Here is a 15,037-nt window from a genome sequence, read left to right as displayed (position 1 = left end):
AGTCAGCATCTCAGTTTGTAGCCCAGGCTGACCCAGGACTCATTCTATAGCCCAGACTGGGCAGTCTTCCTGTCTCGGTTTGGACAGGTTTGTATCAGGACACTGGATGTTTTCACTGGATACTGCCTTATCTCAGTTCATTTCATCCCGACCATGCCCCCCGGAGGGGCTGGATAATGAGAAACATCCTAACACCTCTGACTTAAGGGAAGGAATCCTAACACCTCTGACTTCAGGGAAGGAAGGGGGCCTGGAATCCACTTCTCCGTTCTGGGCGTATTCATCATGTTTTCCCAGGGAGAAGAAAATAACAGACACCACCATGACAACCAATATAAACTGAACTTTTACTGTGCAGACTCGGCACCTTGTAAGCATTGTTTCAGTCTTTGAGAGAAGCAGTTCAGAGGTTAGCCCCGTACTGTTTTATTTTAATTACTTATTTCTTTGCTTGTGTATATGTATGCACACATCTTTGAGTGCGCGCGCGCGCGCGCGTGTGTGTGTGTGTGTGTGTGTGTGTATGTGTGTGTGTATGTGTGTGTGTATGTGTGTGTGTGTATGTGTGTGTATGTGCGCGCGCGTGTGTGTGTGTATGTGTGTGTGTGTATGTGTGTGTGTATGTGTGTGTGTGTATGTGTGTGTATGTGTGTATGTGTGTGTGTATGTGTGTGTGTATGTGTGTGTGTATGTGTGTGTGTATGTGTGTGTGTGTATGTGTGTGTGCGTGTATGTGCGCGCGCGCGTGTGCGCATGTATGTGTGTGTGTATGTGTGTGTGTATGTGTGTGTGCGTGTATGTGCGCGCGCGCGTGTGCGCATGTATGTGTGTGTGTGTGTGTTTGTGTGTGTGTGTGTGTGTGTGTGTGTAGGGAGAACGGAAGTCAGCATTGGGTATCTTCCTCAAGTGCTCTCAACCTTATATTTTGAGACAGGGTCTCTCACTGAGCTTGAGGATTCTGTTAGACTGGTCAGCCAGCAGAACCCAGGCATTTTCCTGCGCCTCTTCCCTAGTACTGAGATTATAGGTTCTGACACACTCAGATACTTGCTTCCATAGGTGCTGAGAATTTGTACTCATATCTTCATGCTTTTGCTGCAAGCCTGTCACTGGCTGAGCCACCTGTACAACTTTTAGTTATTTGTTTTTATTTTAAAGACAGGTTCTCTTGTGTCCCAGGCTGGCCAGGAATTCACTGTGCAACCAAAGATGACCCTGAACTTCTGATCTTCTTGTCTCTATCTCCTGAACTTTGGGATTATAGGTGTACAATACCATACTTAGTTTTAAATTGCTTAATTAATTTCATTGTATTGCCGGGCAGTGGTGGCCTTTGCCTTTAATCCCAGCACTTGGGAGGTAGAGATTTCTGAGTTCGAGGCCAGCCTGATCTACAGAGTGAGTTCCAAGACAGCCAGGGCTACACAGAGAAACCCTGTCTCGAAAAAAAAAATTAAAAAAAAATTCATGGTATTTATTTTTCTGTGCAATTTTGGGAAATAGGAGGAGTATGCATGCCATGATATTTATGTCCACACCAGAGGACAGTCAATGGGAATTGTGAATTGGTTCTCTCCACAATGTAAATCCCAGAAAGGGAACTCAGATCATTAGGCCCGATACAAGTACCTTTTACCCAATAAGCCATTGGGGGGGCGGGGTACAGTCTTATTATGTAGACTAGATTGGCTTTAAACTTATATCAGTTTTCCTTCCCGAGCCTCTCAAGTGCTGGGATTTCAGGCATGCATCACCGTGTCTAGTTAGCTCCCATTTTATAGATATAAAACTGAAGGTGAGAAAGAGAAGCATGTCACATAGCTAGGAATCGATTTCAGCTGACATCAACATTGGATATCAGATAACGAAGTCAAGCCAGGGTTTCCCAGCCTTAGTGTGACGGACATCCACACCAGGTGTGGCTTTGTTGAGGGATGTGTTTCACATTGTGGGAGGTTGCACAGTTACCCTGGCTGGCACCCACTAAAATCGGCAACCTCTCTCTAGTTGTGATAGCCAAAAACTTCAGACACTGCCCAGAGTCCCTTTCAAGATAGAAATTAGCCACAATTGAGAAATGATAACATAAAATAGCCACTGGAGGTAGGGGATGCTAACTTTAGTTTTATTTTAAATTAAAATCAATTTCCTAAATAAATCAATATTGCTAGTAACTACTTTTTAAAGTTAAAAAGAAGAAAATAGTACATGAGGGATTTTAAGAAAAACAGCTTGCCAATTCTACCCCAAGTCCTGTTCCTTATGAAAAAGAGCTGCTGGTGGGGATTTGTTGGTGATGGTGGTGGTATTGTTTTAGAGTTATATATTTTATTTTATGCATATGAGTGTTTGGCTTGCATCTGTGTATGTACACCACGTGTGTGCCTCATGCAGGAAGAGGTCAGAAGAGGGAGTCTGACCTTTGGAATCTGAGGTGCAGATAGATGGTTGTGAGTCACTGTCTGAGTGCTGGGAATTGATCCTGGATTGTCTGCAGAAGCAACCTTCACTTTAAACCCTGAGCCATTTCTCCAACCCCTGCGCGAGCATGTGTGTGCGCCTATGTGCACATGCCAGTGCAAGTGTGCACATCAAAAAAGCGCATTGGTGTTATCTGTCACTTCCTACCTATTCTCTCCCTATACTGGACTGGGGCTTATCTTTTCACTGGAGGCAAAGCTTTTAGAGACCCTCCAGTCTCTACTCCTCTTGGAACTGAGATTATAGAAGTTTTAGAACACCCACCTTGTTGAGTGAGAGCTGAGGACATCAAGCTGTGATGCAGCTCTCTGCACTTTTAGGTCTCTCTGTCTTTGTCATTGTTTTAAATCTTCTCCTGGGGCCTGGTGCTTTAACACTCACCTTCCCTCTCAGCATTCAGAAGGCAGAGGCAAGAAGGATCTGTATGCGAGAAATCCAGGCCAGCCAGGACTACATAGTGAGACCCTGTCTCAAAAGGAAATTATTTTGACTTTTATTTTTTTAAAAGATTTATTATTTATTTATTTATTTATGATTATATCTAAGTACACTGTAGCTGTCTTCAGACACACCAGAAGAAGGCATCAGATCTCATTACAGATGGTTGTGAGCCACCATGTGGTTGCTGGGATTTGAACTCAGGACTTTTGGAAGGGCAGTCAGTGCTCTTAACCGCTGAGCCATCTCTCCAGCCTCCTGACTTTTCTTTATCCTGGGATTTCTAAGTAATAATTATTTTTGGATATGTCTACATGATGTATTATCTATAGGTTTTTGTTTCTCTCATAGATAATGGTTTTACTCATGAGGAACTCACCCTTTTCTTCCTTCCTTCACATATAAATATTTTTATACTGCTGGTTAATTTTATATGTTAAATGATATGTAATTAAAACATTTGTTATTCTAGTGACTAAAGACAACACATTTCATATTTATTATGTATCTATTTTCATTTCTTTATGTATTTACAGATTTACAGAAGCTGGTTTTGTTTGTTTGGGGTTTTTATTAAATATGCATATGTATATGTGTGTATATATACATATAATTCACTTTACTTCCCACTCATTGTCCCCCTCCTAGTCACCCCCTCTTATTATCCTTCCTCTCATCCCCCCTTACCTTCTCCTCTGAGTGGATGGGGCACCCCTGGATATCCCACCACCCTGGTACATCAAGTCTCTGCAAGGCTAGGTGTGTCCTCTCCCATTGAGGCCAGACAAGGCAGCCCAGCTAGAAGAACATATCCCACAGACAGGAAACAGTTTTTGGGATAGCCCACGCTCCGGTTGTTCAGGACCCACATGAAGACCTAGCTGCACATCTGCTACATACGTGAGGGGAGGCCTAGGTCCAGCCTATGTACGCTCTTTGGTTGGTGGTTCAGATTCCAAATACTCCAACCGTCCAGGTTAGTTGATGCTGCTGGTCTTCCTGTAGAGTTCCTATTCCCTTCAGGGCCCAGAATCCTTCCTCCTATTCTTCCATAAGAGTCCCCAAGCTCCCTCCACTGTTTGACTGTGGGTGTCTGAATCAGTCTGAGTCAGCTGCTGGGTGCAGCCTCTCAAAGGACAACATGCTCCTGTCTGCAAGCATCACAGATATTGTTAATAGTGTTGGGGGTTGGTGCTTGACCAAGAGATGGGTCTCAAGTTGTTCTGGTTATTGGTTGGCCATTCTCTTAGTGTCTGCTCTATCCCCCGTCCCTGCATTTCTTGTAGACAAAATAAATTTGGGGTGGGGTTCCTGTCTGGCTACAGGAGGTAACCTCTGTGGGTTCCATGGCCCCAATGCTGTGTGACTCACAGCTAAGGTCACCTCCATTGAATCTTGGGTGCCTCCCTTACTCCAGGCCTCTGTCATATCCTGGAGATGTCCCCCACTTTCCCACCCCCATCAGTTGCAGATTTCCATTCATTCTTGTGGCCATCTGGCCATCTCTCCTATCCTCTTCATGCCTGATCCTAAACCCTCCATCCCCATCCTCATCCCCTCCCCCATCCAGTTTTCTCCCTCTGTCTGCCTCTTATGACTATTTTATTCTTCCTTCCAGTGAGATTCAAGCACCCTTTTTGTGCCTTCCTTCTTGTTTAGTTTCTTTGGGTCTATGTAGTGTAACATGGGTATCCTGTATTTTATGGCTAATATCCACTTATAAGTGAATACATACACCATGCATGTCCTTTGGTATCTTGGTTAGCTTAATCAGGATGGTATCCTCAAGTTCCATCCATTTGACTGCAAAATTCATAGCTGAACAATAATACTCCATTGTGTAGATGTACCACATTTTCTTTTCCATTCTTCAGTTGAGGGACATCTGGGTTGCTTCCAGTTTCTAGCTATTATAAATAAGGCTGCTATGGACATAGTTGAGCAAGTATCTTTATGGGATGATGGAGCATCTTTTGGGTATATGCCCAGGAGTGGTATAGCTGGGTCCTCAGGTAGTATTATGTCCAATTTTCTGAGGAACTGACAGACAGATTTCCAGAGTTGTTGTACCAGCTTGCAATCCCACCAGCAATGAAGGAATGTTCCTTTTTCTCCACATTCTTGCCAGGATCTGCTGTCACCTGAGTTTTTGATCTTAGACATTCTGACTGATATGAGGTAGAATCTCAGAGTTGTTTTGATTTGCATTTCCCTGATGACTAAAAACTTTGAACATTTCTTTAAATGTTTCTCGGCCATTTGAGCTTCCTCTGTTGAGAATTCTGTTTAGCTTTGTACCCCCCCCCTTTTTTTTTTTTTTCGAGACAAGGTTTCTCTGTGTAGTTTTGGCTGCTGTCCTGGAACTCACTCTGTAGACCAGGCTGGCCTTGAACTCAGAAATCCGCCTGTCTCTGCCTCCCAAGTGCTGGGATTAAAGGTCTATCCCCATTTTTAATTGGGTTATTTGGGGGATTGGTTGTCTAACTCTTAAGTTCTTTATAGATTTTGGATATTTCCCCTCTGTCAGATGTAAGGTTGGAAAAGATCTTTTCCCAATCTGTATGCTGCCATTTTGTCCTATTTATTTATTTTGTCATATATAGATACAGATAAAGATATATAGAGAGGGATTCTCTGGGTAGTTCTGGCTGTTCTGGAACTTGCTCTGTGGACTAGGCTAGATTCACCTGCCTCTACCTCCAGAGTGCTGGGATTAAAAGTCTATATCACCACCATCTGGCTTAATTTTTTTTTTTTTTTTTTTGGTTTTTCAAGACAGGGTTTCTCTGTGTAGCCCTGGTTGTCCTGGAACTCACTCTGTAGACCAGGCTGGCCTCGAACTCAGAAATCCACCTGCCTCTGCTTCCCAAGTGCTGGGATTAAAGGCGTGCACCACCACTGCCCGGCTGGCTTACTTTTTTTTAAAGACAGGGCCTCACATAGCCTAAGCTTCCCTTGAATTTTCTGTGTAGGGAAGGCTAGTCTTGAACTTATGATCCTCCTGCCTTTACCTCTTGAGTGTTGGCATTACTGGTGTGCACCACCACACCTATGGATTGAATTCATGATTTTGTGCACACACTGTACATAAATACTCTACCTACTGAACCACATCCCCAGTCCTTTTAACATTTTTGAAAGAGCAAAGAGAGTACCAGGTAGACATATTTGCCATGAAATACTGATGACCTCAGAACCCATGTAAAAAGTCAGATGTGATGGCTCACATCTGTAATCCCAGCACTCCTGTGGTGAAATAGAAGAATTGCTCAGAAGTTCACAGGCCAGTTAACCTGGAATACACAACAAAAGAGATCCTGTCTCCACAATAAAGTGGATAGGCTGTCAAAATGGCTCAGCTTGTAAAAACACTTGTTGCAAAAGCCCGACGACACGAGTTTGAGTCCCAGGACTCACAGTAGAGGGAAAGAAACAACTCCTTAGAGTTGCCTTCTGACTTCCACATTCACACACATACACACATGGACACACACACACAGACACACACAGACACACAAATGTATAGGGGAAAAATATAAGGAGAGAACTGACTCTCAAAAACATGTACTTTAACTTCCATGTGCATGTTGTGGCACATGTTTACCTACACACACACACACACCATACATCATACTATAAAAAAAGCCACAATACAGAGCATTTTGATTGGCAGCAAGAGAACAAAGAACTTCTTCTGACTACAGGGCAGTGAATTCCGTACAGCTTCCTAGAGTTTGTCAGTCTCTCCCAGTCCAAGCTCCAGATAAGAACAAGCCAATCCATGGTTCCAGATCTGAGAGACTCTGGACAGGTTCAAATGCATTCTGCTTGACCCTGATCCACAGAAGCTACAAGATGATTGATATGTGTGTTTTAAGCTACAGATAGGCCTTCTGCTATTTTGACAGATGACTAATATAGCCTGTAAAGCGTCACACCATGAAGGTCACACATGCTGTTCATCCAGCAGTCAGGACACATGTAGGTCCTCTTTGGCCTCCTGTATAGATGCCCTTTCCTCTCCATTCCCTTCCCTAGGCTCTCCTGCCAGCCCAGCCCATCTCATCTTCTCTTTTCATGATCTCCAAAGACTCTCAGCTGTATCATAGCTGGTCATGTTCCTTTCCCTCTTAAACTTCTCCATGGCTCCCTGTTATCCTCAGGAGAAAATTTAGGCTCCTTACCTGAGTCTGTGTGACAAAACTGTCAGCCTCCATGCTGGACATCCCTCTGCTGCATCCTTACCCTGCAGTTGCCCACCTACCCTGCTCAACCACAAGCCTCCGTGCACTCTTTTTCTTGTTTCATTTTCAAGCACTGATTATTTACTTACTCACTTAATTAATTAGTGGCATGTGTGTTGTGTGTGCATGTCCTGTTGCCACTGTGGAGATCAGAAGGCAACTTTCAGGAGTCCGTGTTCCCCACTACGTGGGTTCCAAGGAGCAAATTCAGGTCAGTAGTTACGGTGGTAAATGCCTTGACACACTGAGCCATGGCTTTGGCCCTTCCATCAGTCTTTCAAAAGTTATTATGATTTTTAAAAAAGATTTATTTATTTGTTTAATGTAAGTACACTGTCACTGTCTTCAGATACACCAGAAGAAGGCATCAGATCTCATTAGAGATGGTTGTGAGCCACCATGTGGTTGCTGGGAATTGAACTCAGAGCCTCTGGGAGAACAGTCAGTGCTCTTCACCTCTGAACCATCTCTCCAGCCCATGTTTTTAAAATTATATGTAGGTGTTTATGGGGGTGGGGTAAGTGCACCTCTGAGTGCAGTTTCCTTCAGAGGCCAGATAATGGTGCTGGATCTCCGGGAGCTGAAGACAATCTTGAGCCAAACTCAGGTCCTCAAGAAAAGCAGAAAGTGCTCTTAATCACTGAATCATCTCTCTAGCCTCCCTTCCATCCACTCTTAAAAGACTCAACCTTAGCCAAGCATGGTTGCCCTTGCCTTTAATTCCAGTACTCGGAAGGCAGAGACAGGTTGATGTCTGAGTTTGAAGCCAGCCTAGTCTACAGAGTGAGTTCCAGGACAGCCAGGGCTACGCAGAGAAACTCTGTTTCAAAACCAAAGAATAGAGCTGGCGAGATGGCTCAGTGGGTAAGAGCACTGACTGCTCTTCTGATGGTCCTGAGTTCAAATCCAAGCAACCACATGGTGGCTCACAACCACTCGTAATGAGACCTGCCGCCCTCTTCTGGTACGTCTGAAGACACTACAGTGTACTTATGTATAATAATAAATAAATCTTAAAAAACAAACAAACAAATGAACGAAGGAACAAACCAAAGAAAGGAAAACAGAAAGAAGATTCAACTTCTTATTGCTATGGTGGTACACACCTTTAATCCCAGAATTTTAGAAGGTGAGGCATAAGGATAAAGAGTTTAAAGCTAGCATTGGTTGAGTAGTAAATTCAAAGTCAGCCTGGGTGATATAAGACCATGTTTCAAAAACAAACAGAAAGTGGAGAGAGTTCTCAGTGGTTAAGAGCACCTTTGCCTTTGTAGTGGACATAGGTTGGATTCTCAGCAGCAACATGGTGATTCACAACCATCTGTGACTGTGCCTAGGGGACTCAATACTCTTTTTTGACCTCCATGAAAACAAAGCACACACATGGTACACAGATATTTATACATGCAGTCAAAATAGTCATACATAAAATAAAATGACAAAGTCTAACTGTAAATTTTTAAGCAAACAGGAGCCAGTGAGATGGTTCAGCCAATAAAAGCAATTGTCACCTGACGATATAATATTCGAAACCTGAGTTGGATCCCCAGAAGCCATGGAAAACTGGATTCCATAAAGTTGTCCTTTGACATATGCACTTTAGCACAAGCAGCCTTCCCCCATCCCCACACCAATAATAAGCTTTTAAAACCCAGGGCTGGAAAATTAGCTCATTTGGTTAGAGTGCTTGCCTAGCATGGATGAAGCCTTAGGTTCAGTCCCCAGCACAGGATGTGTGAGGATGATTGCCTGAAACCCCAGCAGTCTAGAGACAGAGGCAGGAGAGTCAAGAATTCAAAATCATTCTTGACTACACATGAGTTCAAGACCTGCCTGGGCTACATAAGTCCTTATCTCAAGAACAAAATAAGGTCCAGTGAGGTGGCTTTACAGGAAAACATTCTTGATGCCGAGCCTGACGACCTGAGTTCAAGCCCCAAGGATGCACATAAGTGAAAGAAGAGAACTGACTCTCACAAGTTGTCCACCTCTGACCTCCACAGGCATGCAGTAGCATGTGCACTTTCCCTCAGATAGATAGATAGATAGATAGATAGATAGATAGATAGATAGATAGATAGATAGATATCTTTTAAAATATATGAGAGAGAGAGGCAGAGAGACAGAGAGACAGAGAGAGAGAGAGAGAGAGAGAGAGAGAGAGAGAGAGAGAGAGAGAGAGAGAGAGAGAGAGAGAGAGAGAATGAGATTCACCAGGCTAGAGAGATGACTCAGAGGTTAAGAGCACTGGCTGCTTTCCCAGGGCTCCTGAGTTCAATTCTCAGCAACAACAGGGTGGCTCATAACCATCTGTAATGAGATTTGGTGACTTTTCTGGTGTGCAGGCATATATGTAGGCAGAACACTATAATACATGCATAGTAAATAAGTTTTGAGAGAGGGCAGGGGTGCACTTCTAGGAAGCCTCTGACCTCTGCAGCCTGTATCCAGGCTGTCTTTGCTTCCAACTTGCCCTATACTGTCTCTACCAGCAACCAGGTACCCCACCTAGTGGTTGCTGTGTAAGTGTTAGGGAGGTGTCTATCCTGCCTGTCAGTGTAGCTGACCAAAGTCAGGGATAGATTTGATTCACTTTGGCCCACTTCCACAGCCAGTAGATGGGAGACCTCTGTCCAGGGATGCTGAATGGGTGGGTGAATGAATGAATCGATGAATGAATGATGTTGGGGAGTGAGTGGATCTGTTCTCCGTAGTCTCTACCATGTAGTGTCAGCTCTATCCTCCCATCACCCGAAGCCTCCAGGCTCTTGCATCCTCTCCCCAGGTGTTTGTCATCAGCCACAGCTGGGGCCTTTGTGTTTCTGGAGAGAAACAGAGAGTGGCTGGCGTGGCTCTTCTTCCCACTGCATAGGGAAAGGGTGATGATCAGCGCTTCTAGAATGTCCTCATTCAGGGTGAAGTGGAAATGTCCCAGCTCTGGGGAGTCAGGTGGTCTGCATTTTACATGCTGGTCTCCTGGTCTCCTCCAAGGCAATAGAGCCAATGTTGCACCCCCTACCCATTGGACCTCTTAATTTGTACAAGAGAGAGATTACCTGAGTGAGCCCCCTCTGAATGGGAGACTGTACAACTGAGATTCAAAATCACATAGCCAGAATCTTGGGTGAGCTGGGAGGACGTCCATGAACTCCTGCAATTCTGTACTGAATTTTGTACAGAATTTGATGGGTGTTCCCTACATACACTGGATGTTCATAATTTTTATCTGATTCTCAGAGGGATCTTCAATCGCTATATTAGCAAAAATAGATAAGTAAAAGTATAGCTCAGTTGGTAGAGAATGACTGCCTAGCATGATGAAGCCCTGAGTTTGATCCCCAATACAGAATAAACTAGGTATGGAGGTGGTCTCCCCACAATTCTAGCACTTGGCAGGTAAAAGTGAGAGGGTTAGACATTCAAAACCACCTTTCCAAAACACAGTGGATTTGGAGCTGGTTTAGACTATAAGAGTCTTGTTTTAAAAAAAAATTAGATAGATAATAGATAAATAGATAGATGATAGACAAATGGACATAATAGATGGTAGACAGGCAGTCAGACAGATAATAAAAAGATGATAGACAGATGGGCAAACAAACATAATAGATGCTAGACCGATAATAGATAGGCAGACAGATGGCAGATAGATGATAGGCAGGCAGATAAATAGACAGACAGACAGACAGACAGACAGACAGACAGACAGAAGACAGGTAGATTGATGGGTAAATGATAGATATGTCAATAAAAAGTAATAGAAAAGACAGTGGAACATTTTAGGTGAACGAGCAATGCCTGGAGCCAGTCATTGCACTTCACTATAATCACATGTTAAGCCAGACGAGTCTTTGCTCTGGGTGCTGGGTAATGCCTTCCGACACTTGTGCAGGACCCCTATCGATGCCAGTCTGCCATCTTAAGTTGTACGGAAACCGTCTTTTGTGCCCCGGAGGCAAAACCATTAAACGTGAGAGCCACTTGCCTAAAAGAAGAAATTGCTTAATTGTCATGTTATCTGGGGATGAGGCTGAGAGTAAAAAGAATAAAAAATAGGAAAGTCATTCAGCTTACCTTCCTTATCTTTTCTTAGTTCATTTAATTTTTGGTACCAGAAATCAGATCCATAACCTTGTGCATGCTTGGCTGTTGTTCTGTCACTTAGCCATATCCAGAGCCCTGGTACTCTGTCCTCTCAATGTGCTCTCGGTCCCTCACTAGCATTTTCTAGCCACTTTAACAATAATAATAGTAACTATTATTATTATACAAATAGTTATTTATCCATACAACAACATCAATATAATTAATACATATTTATTATATATAAATAACATAATTAATATAACAACAAATATTTATTGCTATACTATTATAGTAACTATTATTATTTAGGTATATGCTTGGGTCTGTACAGGTTAAGTGTAGTGCCCTCAGAGGCCAGAGGAGGGCGCCAGATCCCCTGGAGTTGGAGTTACAGGAAAGGGTTAAGTAACCATCCAAAGTGGTGAAATGAGTCATCCAACATGGGTGCCAATAACCCAACTCAGTCTTCTGGAAGAGCAGTGTGCACTCTTAACTGCTGAGCTCTCTCAAGCCCTGAAAACATATATATATATAAATTTAATATATTAAAACATTAATATATAATATTTTATTTGTTTATTTATGGTTTTGGTTTTTCAAGACAGGGTTTCTCTGTGTAGTCCTGGCTGTCCTGGAACTCACTCTGTAGACCAGGCTGGTCTTGAACTCACAGATCCACCTGCCTGTGCCTCCCAAACACTGGGATTAAAGGTGTGTGTGGGATTAAAGCCACCACAACCTGGCTATGTGTGTGTGTGTATTTGTGTGTGCTTGGGTGCGAGCGAATATTGGTGTTTAGCCTGCATGTATGTCTGTCTGTGTGAGGGTGTCAGATCCACTGGAACTTGAGATCCAGGCAGTTGTGAGCTGCCTTGTGGGTGCTGGAAATTGAACCCTGGGTCTTCTGAAAGAACAGCCATCTCTCTGGCCCCCTTTTGGGTATTTTAAAATATTTAGTTTTATGAAATGTACATGTATGAGTGTACACTCACATCTAAGTTTGGATTCACATTTAATTTATGTGTCAGTATCCACAGAAGCCAGACGAGATGTCAGATCCCTTAGAGGGATTGTAAGCTGCTCAACGTGGGTGCTGGGTATGCAACCCTGGCCCTTACGGCCAAGCAGTAAGCACTCACAACCACACAGCCATTTCTCTAGCCCCAGAGAATTCTGTGTGTGCGCGTGCGTGTGTGTGTGCGTGTGTGTGCGTGTGCGTGTGTGTGTGTGTGTGTGCGTGTGTGTGTGTGTGTGTGTGTGTGTGTGTGTGTGTGTGCGTGTGTGTGTGCATGCTTGTGGAGGTCAGAGAACAATCTCAGGTATTCTTCCTCAGACAATGTCTATGCATTTTTACTTTTTGAATTTATTTATTTTATATGTATGAATGATTTGCCTACATGTATGTATATATATCATGTATGTGTCTGGTACCTTCAAGTTAGAAGAAGGTGCCAAATCTCCCTTGGAACTGAAGTTACAGGCATTTATGAGCCACTGTGTTCACGCTAGGAAGCAAACCTTTGTCTCTTGCAAAAGCCCCAGGTTCTCTTAAGTGCTGAGCTATCTCTGCAGCCCCAGGATTTCAAGTTTGAAGCTAGTCCAGACTATTCCACAAGTTTCAGTGCAGCCTAGACTCCACAGTAAGATACTGTCTGGGTAAATAGTTAGACCACAGCATGCTTACATAAGCAACTTACTGTAGTGAAAAATCTCTAGGGGGCTTCAAAACAAAAGAGGCATATACAGATGCATTATAAGATCTACTCAGTTTTTGTCCTAATAGCGGAGGGGTAAGGGCTGGTATAGTGTGCTGGTACATCGGCCCAGCCACTTGGAAGACTAGGCAGATATAAACATAGATATAGATATATAGTTCCGATGTAAAGCCTTTGCCTAGTATGTGTGAGGGCTGGGTTCAAGTGGAGTCCCATTTCTTTGTTCTTTCTATCATCTTCATAGTGGTCTACTCTATGTTTCATAAGGGAATAATATAAAGGGGAAATAAATTTATTTAGACCCTATTTTATTTTGTCTATCATCTATCTATCTATCTATCTATCTATCTATCTATCTATCTATCTATCTATCATCTATTACTTCCTTAAAAAAGAGTTTTGTGTGTGTGTGTACATGTGTGTGCGTGTGTGTGTGTGTGTGTGTGTGTGTGTGTGTGTGTGTGTGTGTATGCAGAGCCTGAGGAATCTAGAAGGAGGCATCAGATCCCTCGGAGCAGGAGCTATAGGGAGTTATGAGCTTAACTGATGTGGGTACCAGGAACTGAACTCTGGTCCTCTGGAAGAGCAGTATGTGCTCTTAGACACTGAGCAGTTCTTCAGCCCTTAAATATATTATTACTTTCTATCATTATTGTTGCACTGATGCTCTTGTTACTGGAGGTGGGCATGTGGAGGTCAGAAGGCCACTTTCAAGACTTAGTTCCCTCCTGCTGTGGGGGTTCTCAGAACTGATCTCAGGCCTTTGGGCTTGTGAAGCAAGATCCTTTACCTGACTGCCAACAGTGTACATGTGTATGTGTGTGTACGTTATGTATGTGTGTGTGTGTGTGCATGTGCGTGTTTGCTTATTTGCTTGTTTAGATAGAGTATCTATCTCAAACTAGCCTCAAGCTCCAAATATAGCTCTGGCCTTGGACGCCTTGATCCTCCAGCCTCTGCCTCCGGAGTGCTGGGCTTATGCACATATGCTACCAGACTCACTTCCTCTTTAGTTCTCTTTGAACCCATAATCCCACCCCCTTGCCTCTAGATTCTGAATCTTATGGTTTTTTAAACAAGCCCCAGAGATCCCCATTTGAGCACCACTAATGTGTGACCCTCCTCCGCAAATAACACAAGATGCAGGACGCTATGAAAACCCGTCACAGAGAGACGTGCGACTTCCTGGTACAGGAAGGCATACCCAGTCATGGGTGAGTAGAACAGGCCCAGGGACTCCGAGGATTCCATTTTAGCTTGGTGATTTTCTAGCTGTGTGACAAGGAGAAGGTTAATTAACCTCCCCATGTCCTAGGATCTCATTTACAAAATGAGATGATAATAATAAGTGCCAACCTCCTCAGGTTACAAGACATAAACGACTTAAAGCGAAGTGGCCAGTGACAGGAAGCACTTGCTAAATTATGCAACTGATTTATGCAAACTATTGTTATTAAGTGGCCTTGGAAAATAGTCAAGAAGGGTTATATAACTGATATGAAACTGGCTCCATTCCACGTGTGTAGTTGGAAGGTGGAGAACTCTGTGCCTTCTGTGACGGTTGTTATATAAAATGCACACATACGTGCTTAGTGCCCACCTGTGTGTGCATTTAAACACATGCCTGTGCTGGCAAAAACTCATGGTGCATTTCTCAAATGATGTGTTTGAAAGTCATAGTACCTGTTGGAAATGGATCTCAGTTGGTAGAGTGATTACATAGTGTGCACAAAGACCTGGGTTCAATCCCCCACATCCTATATATAAGCATATGTGTAGCCCTTGGAACTCTTGGGAGGTAGAGAAAAGAGGATCAAATCAAAGCTAGCCTTGGCCAGCCTGGAATATATGAAACTATCTCAAAAATAAGCAAACAAACAAGCAAACAAAACCCACAGAACTCTGATAGTACCTTGAGGGTAGAGACTTCTGGATAGCAGCATATCTTGGTTTACTTTTGGCGAGAAACCTCACAGCATTCCTATGAAAAACAAAAGACCTGCCAGGCAGTGGTGGCGCACGCCTTTAATCCCAGCACTTGGGAGGCAGAGGCGGGTGGATTTCTGAGTTCGA

General features: G+C 43.4%; 1 long non-coding RNA gene across 6 annotated transcripts in view; it reads left to right on the top strand.

Moving 5' to 3' along the window:
• Positions 1-15,037, top strand: part of LOC116101515 — a 34,957-nt gene that overhangs the window by 1,331 nt on the left and 18,589 nt on the right. The gene's annotated exons all lie outside the window — the stretch shown is intronic.

This window comes from Mastomys coucha, unplaced genomic scaffold (genome assembly GCF_008632895.1).
Source record: "Mastomys coucha isolate ucsf_1 unplaced genomic scaffold, UCSF_Mcou_1 pScaffold21, whole genome shotgun sequence".
NCBI classification, from domain to species: Eukaryota; Metazoa; Chordata; class Mammalia; order Rodentia; family Muridae; genus Mastomys; species Mastomys coucha.
Note: the sequence above shows the minus strand (reverse complement) of the source record. Positions and strands in the feature narration are given on the sequence as shown.